Below are 13,125 nucleotides of genomic sequence, written 5' to 3'. Positions count from 1 at the left end.
TGGCGCCCGCTGGCTGGCCGGTGACGTCACTCCAGGGGGCGGAGCGCCTCTGGGGTGGGCTGCGCTGTGTTGGTCACGCCTCCTTCCTGCCGCGCTCTGGCTCCGCCCCGCCCGCTGCGACCCTGCGGAGTGCCCTGCGCTGAGCCGGGGTGGTGGTTAGCTGCTCTGGCTGTGGGCTGTGCCAAGTTGGCCCACGGTACCCAAGTGGGCCGCGGCCTGGCCTCTCTGCGCCTCACACTGTCCCAAGCCCTTGCACCAGGGCCGGGACTCTGAGATGGTCTCATCTGTCTACTGGAGAGCACCCCTTTTTTTTTTTTTTTTTTTTTTTTTTTTTTTTTTTTTTTTTTTTTTTTTTTTTTTTTTTTTTTTTGGTTTTTCGAGACAGGGTTTCTCTGTGTAGCTTTGCGCCTTTTCCTGGAACTCACTTGGTAGCCCAGGCTGGCCTCGAACTCACAGAGATCCGCCTGGCTCTGCCTCCCGAGTGCTGGGATTAAAGGCGTGCGCCCCTTTTGATGCTCCAATGACACTGAGAGTGAGCAACCAGGGACACCAAAATAAAGGCACAGTGATGTATACTCTGCTGCCTAGCCAAGGTGAGAGTTCACGGAGCCCAAAGGGACACAACTGGGCTGCTTCCATCTGGGTGAATTAGATTACCTTCCCATGGATGAGAGTTCTTGGCTACTTACTGCAAGCAGTTAAGCATAGCCTGGCGCGGTGGCACATGCCTTTAATCCCAGCACTCGGGAGGCAGAGACAGGCTGATCTCTGTGAGTTCGAGGCCAGCCTCGTCTACAGAGCGAGATCCAGGACAGGCATCAAAACTACACAGAGAAGCCCTGTCTCCAAAAAAAAAAAAAAGAAGAAAGAAAAGAAAAAAGGCTCCCGACAGAAAGTTGAATGTGTTGTGAATGGCACAAAAAGTGGCCGAAGTCTGTTCAAATAAAAGTGGTTAAATCAATGATTAAGAAGCTATGTTCTGCTGGCTGTGGTGACACACGCCTCTAATCTCAACAGCACTTTGTGAGGTAATGTAAGAGGCAACTATATATTGAGTTTGAGGCTAGCCTGGGCTATCTATATGAGACCGTGCCTCACCTGCACACATCAAACAAAATAATTAAACCAAATCTATTTAAATGTAGCCTCTTCCAGTCAGACTTCTCTGCCAGTTTCTCCCATTTGCTACTACTCTCCTTTAACTAGGTTGAATGCCCTTGTTTAATAGTGGTGGCACACTCCTTTAATCACAGAACTCAGGAGGCAGAGGCAGGCCGATCTCTGTATGTGTGAGGCCAGCCTGGTCTACAGAGCTAGTTCTGGGGAGCGGGGAGGGGGCGGGGCGGGGCAGGGAAGGTACACAGAAATACTGTCAGATCCAAAGGAAACTCCAATTCCCCAAACTCCAAAGGGCAGTCCAAATATCCAGAAATGAGCTCAACCTGGACAATAGGAGGATTTCTAGCAGTTAGATTTAAAAATAAAATAAAATAAAGTAAAATAAAATAAATAAAAAACACTCCTTAGGAACTTGTGAAGTCAGTTCCCCTTTACCAAAAAAAGAAAAAAAAAGTCATTTCCCTCACCTCTGGTGGAAAAGACATATGGCTATATGGCTACCTGTGGTGCCAATCAGCATATTAAACGCATGCAGGTATGTATCACTAGTACCTGTTACACATTTCAAAGTCCATGCTGGCATCCCAGCCCTTCTCCCCTCTCCTCCCCTCAACCCCCCTCTAGCTCTCAGGCTTTCCTCACCCAGCTACTCATTCTCCTCACAACCCTGCTGTTCTCACTGTATCTTCTCTAACTTCTCTCCTCTGCCACTCTTCCTTCTCTGGTCATGTCCGGTCTACTTCTTTCTCTTTCTGCTCTGGACTCTTCCAGATGCCTCTGGCTGCTCTCTCCCCTCTATAATAAAACCCTCCCCTTCCCCATACTCTGAAGTGGTCATGTTGTCAGTTTATACAAATAGTCTCATAAAGTATAAGGCCCTTTTCTGTTTTTTAAACCACATTAAAATGATCTCAGTCTGTGTCTGTTATTATACTGAATTCTTTGAGGCTAGGAAGTATGTTACTCACCTCCCTATCACCAGCCACATAATTCATGGGATTAATGGATGAATAAATAAGTATTTCTGACTTGGGAAGAAAAACCATTTAAATGTTGGCCCCTTAAGGTCACTATATTGTAAGTGTTTACACTCACTCAGCTTTTTTTTTTAATTTTTTAAGATTTAATTTTATCTTATGTTTATGAGTGTTCTGCCTGCATGTATGCATGTGCACCGTGTGCATGCCTGGTGCCCTCAGAAGTCAGAAGAGTGTAAGAGCCCCTGTAACTGGAGTTACAGACAGTTGTAAACTATCACATGAATGCTGGGGATCGAATCCTGTTCCTCTGCAAGAGCAACAAATACCCTTAACTGCTGAGCTAACCCTCACTCTTTTATTTATTTACTTATTTATTTATTTTATTTTATTTTATTTTATTTTATTGTCATGGTGAAGCAAATCAGACCCAGGGTCTAATGAATGCTAAGCAAGCGCTCCTCAGCTGGCTAACTTTCACTCTTAACTCTGGGAGGAAGAGGCATTTGGTGATCTCACCTACATTGATTGATTGATTGATTGATTGATTGATTTAGGCTTTTTGAGACAGGATTTCTCCGTGTAGTTTTGGTGCTTGTCCTGGATCTCGCTCTGTAGACTAGGCTGGCCTCGAACTCATACAGATCCGACTGGCTCTGCCTCCAGAGTGCTGGGATCAAAGGTGTGCGCCACTGCCGCCCGGCTCACCTACATTTATTAAACTGTTTGGTAAATAGGTAAATTGCCTGTGCATTTGCTCTAACTACTTCCCACATACCTTCAAACCTGATTACATACCACTCAAGAGATATCTCAATAGGATAATGTTCCCTTATCTATACATGAACTTGGAATTTTTGTTTGTTTTGGTTTTGAGTTTTGTTTTGTTTTGAGATGGGGTGAGGTGTCTCACTCTGTAGCCTTGACCTAGAGCTATGTAGGTAAGGCTGTCCTTGAACTCAGTGATCTAGCTGCCTTTGCCTCCCAAATTCTAGGATTACAAGCAGATCACACTTGGCTACAAGCTTTTTATCATGTGAGCCTTCGGCCTACATGTAATTCTTGATCACATGGTCACACACATAGTGACAGGGCCTTGCAGAATTGAGCTCATTTGGGTAAAAGAAGAGGAAAACTCTCTCTCGGTTTTTCTGGTGAAATTCTAGAAAACTTAGGATTTTTCTGCTTCAAATCTGAGTCAAGAAACACTATAAGTTATAGAATTGTGAGCATATTAGAGCTGAATAAGTCTCACCCTGAGTGACTGTTAGGTGGCTTTTAAAAATATATTACATAATGTCTTAGGGTTTCTTTTTTTTTTTTTTTTTTTTGGTTTTTCGAGACAGGGTTTCTCTGTGTAGCTTTGCGCCTTTCCTGGGACTCACTTGGTAGCCCAGGCTGGCCTCGAACTCACAGAGATCCGCCTGGCTCTGCCTCCCGAGTGCTGGGATTAAAGGCGTGCGCCACCACCGCCCGGCGTCTTAGGGTTTCTATTGCTGACTAGAATTTACTCACCATCTTCTGGGTTCCTCCAAAGTGCTTGGGTCACCTCTCCAGCTCTGCCTTCTGCAGCACACGCAGTTTGTCTTCTAAGTTCGGGCAGGCTGCACTCCACTGCTGCAGCTCTTCCTGGTGGTCTTCCCATGGCACTGGTGTCTCCAAAACGCTGGGATCTTCTGCTGCGACTCGGCTGCACTTTCACCAACAGCCTCTCCTGGGCTCTCTCCAGGGACTCCAGCCCTGCCACACAGTGCCACACTCAGCCATTCTCCGTGACCCCTTCACACCTTTAAAAACAGCATCACCTGGGTAACTCTTACACTACTAAATTCAGCTGCCAGCACAAGGTACAATCTTGTCCATGTCCGGAACAAAGCTCCTGTGTGCTGACTCTCAGGAAACGCTTTCCAGAAGACTTCACCTCAACTATGCTGGTCTGGTCTTTTCTTTCTTTCTTTCTTTCTTTCTTTCTTTCTTTCTTTCTTTCTTTCTTTCTTTCTTCTTCTTCTTCTTCTTCTTCTTCTTCTTCTTCTTCTTCTTCTTCTTCTTCTTCTTTTTCTCCCTTTGGTTTTTGTTTTTTGTTTGTTTGAGTCAGGGCTTCTCTGTGTAACAGCCCTGGCTGCCCTGGAACTCACTCATTTTGTAAACCAGGCTGGCCTGGAACTCACAAAGATCCACCTGTCTCTGCCTCCGGAGTACTGGAATCAAAGGCGTGCACCACCATGCCCACCTTTAAGAGACTCTGGCCTCTACTTAATCATGGCTAATTTCTCAGCTACAGCTGACAAGCAGAGTATCCCAACAAAACGAAGATTTCACTTTAGTAGTTCTTGTATCTTGCTAAGCACAGCTGATTGTTCAGCCCCAAAGAAACCAGAACCACAGATTCTTCACACAAATAGCCCAGTAGAGTCTTTGCTTCCCTTTGAAATTTGATAAGTCAGGCCTCCATCGTCTTGCACATCTCTCAACATTCTTATTTTCCAAGCTCCTAAGAATAGCTCACTGAGCTCTCAACATACAATGGCCTTTTTAGCCCCAACTTCCAAAGTCCTCCCACAATCCTCCCCCAACACTGTCAGGTCTGTAATACCCCCTATGCTGGTGCCACTTTGTTTCAGGTGGGGTTGTAATTGCTGTGATAAACACCATGACTCAAAAGCAAGTTGGAGAGAAAAGAGTTTATTTGGCTTAAGCTTCCCACATCACAGTTCATCACCAAAGGAAGTCAGGACACCAAGCAGGGCAGGATCCTGGAGGCAGGCGCTAGTAAAGAGGGCATGGAGGGGTGCTGCTTACTAGCTTGCTCCATATGGCTTGTTCAGCCTGCTTTCTTATAGGACCCAGGACCACCAGCTCAGGGATGGCGCTGCCCACAATGGGCTGGACCCACCCCTATCAATCACTAATTAAGAAAATGCCCTGCAGCATTTTCTCAATTGGGGTTCCTTTCTCACTGATGACTCTGGCTCGTGTCAAGTTCACATAAAACTATCCAGCACACATGACAAGAGGAGAATCATTTAAGAGTTATTCCTTTACCTGATGAAACAGATTTGGATTGGGATTAATACAAACCCTTCCTCTTTTAAAAAAAAAAAAAAAAGTGGGGGTGGGGCTGGAGAGATGGCTCAGGAATTTAGAGCACTAGCTGCTCTTCCAGAAGACCCGGGTTCAATTCCCAGCACCCACATGGCAGCTCACAACTCTCCATCACACAGACATACATGCAGGCAAAACACCAATGCACATAAATGAAATATCAAAAAACAAAGAAGAAATGGTATCCTTTGGCATCCTCTGTCCTCCAGAGGTTACATAAAGTGTTCAAGTAAGACCATTAATGTAAGGATAAGAGCAGACATCCCAGACAACTACTAGAACAATCTTGAGCTCCAGACCAGCCTAAGCAACAAGTGAAGACCTCCATCTTTTGATAGAAAATAAAGACATTAATCTGTTTTAAGCCAAACCTAGCAGGGCATACTTGTAATCCTAATACTTGGTAGGTGGAGGCAGAAGATCAGAAGTTCAGAGTCATCTTGGTCTACAGGCTGGACTACATGAGATCCTGTCTAGTAGAAAAATAAATGTAAAGAGAGGGTAGGGGAGAAAAGGAAAGAAAAGAAGAATAGGGAAGAGGTAGGGAGGGAAGGATGAGAAGAAAGAAAAGGGGACGGGAGGCAGAGCCAGGCAAATCTTTGTAAGTTTGAGTCCAGCCTGGTCTACAAAGTGAGATCCAGGACAGGCTCCAAAGCTACACAGAGAAACCCTGTCTTGGAAAAAAAAAGAAAGAAAGAAAAGGGGAAAGATGGGGAGTGGAGAAATTACCAGGGCCAGGGAGATGGCGCAGTGGATAAAGTGTTTGCCAAGCAGCATGAGACCCTGAGTCGGCATCCCCAGCATCTGCCTCTGCAAAGGCCAGGCATGGCAACAGCTGGCATGCATCTCTAACTGTAGCACTGGGAGGTTAGACACAAATGGAAGCTTACTGGCCAGCCCTCTAGCTGTATTGGTGAGTCTAGGTTCGGTGAGAGAGCCTGCTTCGAAAACTAAAGCAGAGGACAACTGAGAAAGATGCCCAGTGCTGACCTGCCTCCATTGTGTCTCCCTCCTCCTTCCCTCCTTCCCTCCCTCCTTCCTCTTTCCTTCCCTCTCTCCCTCCTTCTCCCCTCCACAGGCACACAAATTAACAAAACTTAGAATGCTGGCCAAGCCAGACTTAGGCTTTCAAGGCCTGAAACAATTGCTAGGTCTTTACAGGAAACAGTATCAACTTTTCACGTCTTTGCTACAAACTGGGCCTGGAAGGTGATCTCCCAAAGCTAGGAGTCTCCACTGTAACAGTGACTCATACCAAGGGATTCCAAACATAGAATTCACTTTTTTTTTTTTTTTTTTTTTTTTTTTTTGGTTTTTCGAGACAGGGTTTCTCTGTGTAGCTTTGCGCCTTTCCTGGAACTCACTTTGGAGACCAGGCTGGCCTCGAACTCACTGAGATCCGCCTGGCTCTGCCTCCCGAGTGCTGGGATTAAAGGCGTGTGCCACCACCGCCCGGCTCAGAATTCACTTTTTAAAAACCACAGGTATTCTACACAGAAAAGTGTTTAACAAAAACAATAGTGAATCTATCAGGTGGATTATTATGTAGTCAAATACTTGTTTAAAAAAATACCAAAACAAAACAAAAATAAAAAAAGGAAGTTGCTGAGACTCAGAATACAGAATTCGTCTACAACATGACTCCCCAGTATGTATAACCAACTCAAAATCTGTAGATTCCATACAGGAAGTAAATTCACCATGGTGTTCACAACAATGTTTTTAGACATGGACATGGTGAGTGGTCATTTCCTCCTTAGCCAGTTGGGTTTCTCTAAATAATGTGTATTTAACATATATCAATGAGAAAAAAAGGATCTTAATTTTTAAAGTTCATTCTAGGACAGCAAGATGGTTCCTGCAGCAAAGGTCCTTGCCACCTAGGCTGACGACCTAACTTCTATCCCTCAGACACACAGGGTGGAAAGAAGATAAGTCCTGTGAGTTAACCACTGACCTCCATACATGTATCATACCATGAGCGTACACACACACACATCACACACATACCACACACACCACACACATACACACACACATACACTACACACACACACACACACACACACACACTTTAAAATAAAAAATAGATCTTTAAAAAGAGAGAGGGAGCCTATTCTTATAGTCCTAATATTTCTGTTGACCTTCCAATTATGGTGTCCACTTTCTACATAATGAATTCAAAAGTCCTATTTTAGAATATTTATTAAATAGACCTCTACATTAGTTGGGAGGCTTTTTTATTGTGATGTCAAGCTAGTATACAAGTAGATGGGAAATATTTACCAACCAACCAGCATGAAAACAAAGTTGTGCTCCCTAACAAAGGTTATCTCTAGTGTGATAGGAGCAATTTAAATATGCTGAAGGCTGCTGCCTATTATTTCCATGTAGCCCTTGCTGCCACTTCTTCCCCAGAAGGCAGTCTACAGTTCAGCTCCAGTGTTTGATAACGCATCGCAGGACTTACTTAACTATTGTCTGTGTGTTTGACCTGTTTTTGGACATTCACTGTATTGGGCCTATTTTCACTCGGCTCTAGCTTGGGGCATTCTGTAGCTTCTATCCATGCAAACAACTCTTCGTAAGCCCCGTGGCTAGAGTGCCTCCCTTATTCTTCACAGTCCCATTAGGTTGATTGACAAGCACTCACAAAGCAAAATATTTCTATGAGTCCTAAGATATTATCTCTTCACATTCATAGCCATGGGGCATTTAGCCTAAATACTGGATCCTTGATAGGCTTTTTTCCAGACTTTCTTTCCAACTGTTTTACAGTAGCTCTTGGGTCTTCTGGACTCAAGAATTCAGAAATCTGGCTGGGGATGTGGCACAGTTGGTAGAGTGCTTGCCTAGCATGTACAAAGCCCTGGGTTCTAGCTCCAGCATTTTATAAACCATGTATAGTGGTGCATACCAGAATCCCAGGCAGGACTTGGGAGGTGAAGAAAGGAGAATCAGGAGTTCAAAGTCATCCTTGGCTACCTAGCAAGTTGGAGACCAACCTGGGGTACATGAGACTCATTCTCAAAACTGCAAAACAAAACAAGAAGCTGGCCGAGTGGTGGTGGCGGCAGCGGTGGTGGTGGCTCACGCCTTTAATCCCCGCACTCGGGAGGCAGAGCCAGGCGGATCTCTGTGAGTTCGAGGCCAGCCTGGTCTACAGAGTGAGTTCCAGGACAGGTATCAAAACTACACAGAGAAACCCTGTCTCAAAAAAAACGAAAAAACCAACCAACCAAACAACAACAACAAAAAAAACCAAAAACCAAGGAGCTGAAGAACCGGTTCAGTGGTTAAGAGCACTTACCGCTTTTGAAGAAGACCCCAGTTTGGTTCCCAGCACCCATGTCAGGCAGCTCATGACCACTTGTAACTATGGTTCCAGGGATCCATGAACCTTTGGTCTCTGAGTGTGCCTATACACATGTGGTATACATACACTCATACACACATGCAGGCACACATAAATACACACAAATGAAAACCCAAATCTTCAAAATATAAAAAACAAACAGACAAGAGCCTTTGAACATTGATGACTACATCCTGGTCTACCATATCCTTGAGACTTCTAGTCCCTTTACACTCTAAAGTTTAGAGTGATAAACAGTTTGCTTTTCATTTATTCAAATAGAAAATGGCCACTAGTATTGACTCACATTTTTGTGGGAGACAGGAGGGGTACATGGGGACACTTTGTACTCTGTATTATAAAAACAGAATTGTACTTCATATTATTTGGCGGAATTTGCATGTATATCTTACACTAGCTAACTGTGTACATATTATTCATGGTTTATTTGTTCTGAGTTAACCCCTTTAATAGGTTTTCTGTAACTCGATAATAGGTTTCTCTGCTGAGGCAGCAAGTCAGATCAAGCCGACTTGAAAAAGCGAAAGAACAGATATATTTGAGCAAGTCAACTCCCGGGTGAGCCCTCCAGCCCCAGAGATCTGCCTATGCAGCCGAACTAAAGCAGGGAGCTTATATATGCTGTAGGTGAGGAGATGATGAAGTGTCCTCCACAAGCAGGGTTTGTGCCCAAGTATGGGCAAAAGCTGACCACTTTAGGTGGGATATTGGGTTACTGGCAACTTCAGGGGCGAAGCTCCCAGAGCTGCCAAGAATGTGGAACTGGGCTGTTGGGCACCTTTTCTTTTTTGAAGATTCTCTGGGAGGGCAGGGTTTGGTGAGAGAGAGAGATGGGGCTTTCCAGATCAAGCAGGAGTGAGCTGGAGGTTTCAGTGGAACACCCTTCCCAGCCAGTGTGGCCTGTGGCTTGGAGTATTACAAGATTGATAGCCAGGTCCAAAGGAAACTCCATTTCCACAAATTCCAAATAGCAGAAGGGACAAATGACTCTCTGTGGTGCCCATTAGCACAAGTGCATGCTGGCCTCCAGGCTCTCTCAGTATCACAGTGCCTGCTACATACTTCAAAGTCCTAGCTCTTCTCACCTCCTCCCCTCCCTTAAAACTCCCTCCAGCTCACCCTCCCCCCCTTCTCCTTATAACACTGCTATTTTGGATATGCTTGATCACACTTTCTCTCTTTCTGCCCCCATCTCTCTACTCTGTCCCTGTTTCTCTCATGGTCAGGTCTAGTCTGCTGGCTATGTTCAGTCAATGACTTCCTCTCTCTGCTCTGGACTCTTCCAGATAGATGCCTCTCGCTGTTCCTTCTCTCATATCTACAAGAAAAACCATCCCCTTAACCATACCATGAGGTGGTCATGTTGTCAGTTTATACAGATACCCACAGAAACAAATTTGACCCAGCATTTTAAGAAGCACCTGAGTCCAGACATCCATAGAATAAGAGTAGAACTCAAGGGGTGAAAACCAGAGAGACACAAGACACTGCAGAGTCTCAGAAATGTGGCTGACCATCACCACCTGCCCACAGGGGCAAGACTGAGCCCCAGAATGACTGACTCTCTTTGTCCTCACTGCACTCTCACTCCTTACAAAGCTTGCTGACTAGAGATGAAATGGAAGGTCATGTTTGGGGGGTTTAGTAGGATACTGATTGGCTGCCTTCTGAGATCATTGGCTCTCTGAGTACTACACAGCTTTAAAGATTCAGTTCCTGTCTCACTGCTCCTTAACCTTTGTGGTGGCAGGCACCAGGAGCTCATGGACTCTGGCTACAACTTCACAAAGCATTTCTCAGCAATAGGACTTCTGAAGGCAAACCCTGGTCCGATACTGAGCCCTAGCACTGGCTCAGAGAGCACAGGGGACAGGGGACAGTCTTTCTCTACTCTCTGAGATTTCAAGGGAGCCAAAGCCTGCTGATTTCCATTTTGACCACAATCCGTGGTTCAAGGATCATCAGATTATCTCAGACAACAAAACCAACTAGCATATTCTGCATTTGGATAGCTCATTAACTTTGTCAGGGATGTGATCTTAAAGATCTTCCTAAAGGAAAGGAGCAAACTAGGGTTTGAGGATATTAAGGCATTTGTTGCATGGTGAGGATAGCTTGCTGGAGGTCACCCAGCTAGTTAGAGGAGAAGCTTCGAGCAAGGACCTGTTTGGGACTCTGCGTCCACGCAGTCAAATGCTTCCTGTAGTAGAATATTTTAAGGTGTGTTACTTTTTGTTTATATTGCATTTGTTTAACTCTGTGAAGCTGTGATACTGTGCCTGATGGTTTAATAAAGTACTGGCCAATAGCAAGGCAGGAGAAAAGATAGGCGGGGCTGGCAGGCGGAGAGAATATATAGAAGGAGAAAACTGGGAGGAGAGATCTAAGGTCTAACAGCCAGACAAAGAGGATGGCTCCAGGGGCCAACCACCCAGGTACACAAGCATGGAGTAAGAGTAATATTTACCACTGAGCACTAAATAGATGTCTCCATCAAATCCTTCCCCTCAGAGCTCAGGGAACTCTATGGAAGGTGAAGCAGAAAGAGGGTAAGAGCCACAGGAGATCAAGGACACAAGGAAACAAGGCTCTCCACTCTAACAGGATCGCCCCACATAAGAGCTCACAGAGACCAAAGCAGGATGCACATGTGGAATAAAGACTTTCGGTTGGCTCAAAAAAAACAAAAAGTAATATTTACAGAAGTTAGAGAAAAAGAAAGGCCCAGAAGGTAGTTGGGATAATTGAAGTTAAGGAAAGCTGTCTAGAAATCAAGCCAAGCTAAGGCTGGTCATTCATAATTAAGAATAAGCCTCTGTGTGTGATTTATTTGGAAGCTGAGTGGTGGCCCCCCCAAAAGAGCAAAAAGTCCCCAACAACAATAGCTTCCTTTATTATTCTACCAAGCTGTGTGTTTCTGTAGCGTTTGTTGTTGCACATGAGTAAATAAATAAACGAGCTGTGGATAGAGAGAGCTCTGTGATACCACCCTTACCTAGCAACACACAAGGCCCTAAATTCAATCACCAGCACTACCAAGAAGAAAACAATCCATCGATAACTGTCAGGATTAAAAAAAAAATCCTTGGCCGGGCAGTGGTGGCGCACGCCTTTAATCCCAGCACTCGGGAGGCAGAGGCAGGTGGATCTCTGTGAGTTCGAGGCCAGCCTGGACTACCAAGTGACTCCCAGGAAAGGCACAAAGCTACACAGAGAAACCCTGTCTTGAAAAACCAAAAAAAAAAAAAAAAAATCCTTGAGAATAAAACATGTAAACTCACTTATGAGCCACAAACATGTCCTGGTATGGCTTTACCACATGCCTCCTTTGTTTTTTGTTTGTTTGTTTTTTTGAGACAAGGTTACTCTGTGTCACTTTGTGCCTTTCCTGGAACTTACTTTGTAGCCCAGGCTGGCTTTGAACTCACAGAGATCCACCTGCCTCTGCCTCCCGAGTGCTGGGACTAAAGACATGCGCCACCACCGCCTGGCTCATGCCTCATCTTTAGAACAGATTCCCCAGTCACACAGGGGAAAAGGTGATAAATGTATCTACAAACATTTCAAAATGACCGTAGAGAAAGTTGGAAGCTTAATGAGTCAAATCCAGCTTACATTTAATAGACCAGCAAAAAGTAAAAACCTCTGCCGTGGCAGCTTATGTTGGTAGCGCTGCAATAACAAATTAAATTAATAACTTCTAATTTGGAAGACAATAAACCTGCAACAAAAGTGAAACTTCAGATTGCTTTCAGCAAGGAGAATGAGACAAGGCACAACCTGCAGACGCTATTTGAAGTACCGCCTCCACCATTTAACCTCCTCCACCATATCAAAGGTCGAAGCCCCTACTAAGTATAATGTGTGACTTCTTTGGAGGGTCACACGAGGACGCTGTGAAGTTCCACTCGAAGTCCCCGGCAGAGCTCTTTCCAAACCTAGGATTTCGCTCAGGCACAAGTGCCCACCCCCACGGCGCGTCTTCCCTTGCCACTGCAGGCTTCTTGGTCTCAAGCAAGCGCACAGGGGAACCTGGGCTTTGCCCCTGGGAGAGTCATAAAAATCAAGACAACAGGCTTGAGAGAGGACTGTGTCCAAGGTCCTGACTCACGTAAGAATAAAAGGATATAAGCAAGAGCCTTAGAGCAACGGCCAGCCAACAGAGAAGTGCCCACGTTGGTGAGCCTCTGGGAATTCAGGTAATCGGATTAACCAACTGGCCTGGTAGAAAGTCCGAAACAAGGCAGAAGCAGCTGAGTGGACAGTGGGACACTGATAACTGTCTATAAATTTTACTTACTTATTTATTTGTTTCTTTTGATGCAGGGTCTCTCTATGTAACTCTGGCCATCCTAGAACTCTCCATGTACACCAGGCTGACCTTGAATTTACAGAGATCCACCTGCTTCTGCCTCCTGAATGCTAGGATTAAAGGTGTGTGAGCCATCAGGCGTGACCCTGTGTATGCATTTAATAGTGCTTGGGTAACCCTGACTGTCTCCTGTTCTCTTGCTGTCTCTGTCTCTCTACATACATCTATCTCTGCAACCC

This window comes from Peromyscus eremicus, chromosome 9, assembly GCF_949786415.1.
Source record: "Peromyscus eremicus chromosome 9, PerEre_H2_v1, whole genome shotgun sequence".
In the NCBI taxonomy this organism is placed as follows: Eukaryota; Metazoa; Chordata; class Mammalia; order Rodentia; family Cricetidae; genus Peromyscus; species Peromyscus eremicus.
Note: the sequence above shows the minus strand (reverse complement) of the source record.